We start from the raw sequence: 1,852 nt of genomic DNA, 5'->3' as shown, positions 1-1,852 counted from the left end.
AAATGTTGCCCTATTCAAGCTCATGCAGAGTTTCACCTATGTTTCCTTCTAAGAATTTTATAGTTTTTAAAATAGTTTTAGCACTTACATTTAGGTTTTGATTCATTTGGAGTTAATTTTTGTATGTGTTGTGAGGTATGGGTCAGATACGTTCTTTTGCATGTGGATATCCAGTAGTCTCAGCACGAGTCATTGAAGAGACTATATTTTCCCCCATTGAATGGTCTTTTTAGTCTTGTCAAAAATCTATTGACCATAGATACGTAGGCTCTCAATTTGATTTCACTGAGCTATACGTTTTTCTATATGCCAATACCACATTGTTTTGATTCCTGTAGCTTTGTAGTAAGTTTTGAACTTGGGAAGTGTTCTTCTTCCAAATGTGTTCTTCTTCTAAATTATTTCCACTATGTGGGATCCCTTGCAATTGCATATGAATTTTAGGATCTGCTTTTCCACTTCTGCAAAAACGCTATTGGAATTTTGATAGTGATTTGCATTGAATTTGTAAATCATTTTGGTAGTATTGTCATTTTAACTATGTCTTCCAATCCATGACTATCAAATATCTTCCCATTTATTTAGGTCTAGGTCTAAGTCTTCTTTAATATATTTCAACATTGCTTTGTAGTTTTCAGTGTGCAAGTCTTGGACCTAATTGGTTAAATTTCTCCTTAAGTATGTTATCATTTTTGATGCTATTATACATGAAATTGCTTTAATTTCCTTTTAAATTTTCTATTATTAGCATATAGAAATAAAACTGATTTTTACATGTTGACCTTATATCCTGAAATACTGCTAAACTCATTTATGAATTCTAATTGAATTTTGGTAGTTGTTCAGCTTTTCTATATATAAAGTCATGTCATTTGCAAATTGAGAAATTCTTCCTTTCTAATTGGGATGCCTTTTATTTCTTTTCCTTGCCTAACTGCTCTGACTACAACTTCCAGTACAGTGTTGAATAGAAGTGGCAAAATCAGGCACCCTTCTCTTGCTCCTAATCTTAGGGGGAAAGCTGTCAGTGTTTCACTATTCAATATGATGTTAGCTGTGGATTTTTCATCACTGTACTTTATCATGTTAAGGAAATTCCCTTCTATTCCTGAATTGTTCAGTAATTTTACATGACTGGATTTTGCATTTTGTGAAATGTTTTTCCTGCATCAAGATGGTTGTGTGTGTGTGTGTGTGTGTGTTTTGCTCTCATTCTACTAATGCAATGTATTATATTGATTGCTTTTTTTATGCTGTACACATCTTCAATTTCTGGGATAAAGCCCACATGGTCATGGTGCTTTATCCCGCTAGATTTATGTTAATTTGGCTAGGAGTTAGGCAGCCATAGGTGCCAGAGACTTCAAATTCCTCTAGTATCCTTGTTTTTGTCTCCACTATTGACAAAACACTAAACACTCCCTAAACACTCCTCCTCAAGGAGAGTCTGTATCTCTCTTTCTGCTGTAATCCAGTGTTGTTGGTATGTTGGCAAGCTGTGGGGTAAGGGTGGGAGTAGGGATGGGGGAGGAGGATTCTATAATCTTCCAATTAAATCTCAGTCTTAGTAGGCCTATGTCTAGGGCAAATGTTTATCGGGTGGTATAGCTTTTTCCCAAGTTCCTTGCCCTATACTCCCTCCTCTAGTTGCAGCATTCCCAATCTTTTTCCTTGAATCCCCCCCAACCCCATCTATTTGACTGTTTTCTCCTCCTTAGTGAGACAGGAAGGTTAAAGGGGGCTAAAGTGGGAGGAGTGTCCTTACCTCAGCTACCATAAGACTCTAGAAACTCTTTTCCCCAGGAGAGTAGGCATTTTTGGTGGAGAAGACTCTGGGTGTATTTTACAATGG

This window comes from Mesoplodon mirus (assembly GCF_964341445.2).
Source record: "Mesoplodon mirus genome assembly, chromosome: 5".
Taxonomy (NCBI): domain Eukaryota; kingdom Metazoa; phylum Chordata; class Mammalia; order Artiodactyla; family Ziphiidae; genus Mesoplodon; species Mesoplodon mirus.
Note: the sequence above shows the minus strand (reverse complement) of the source record.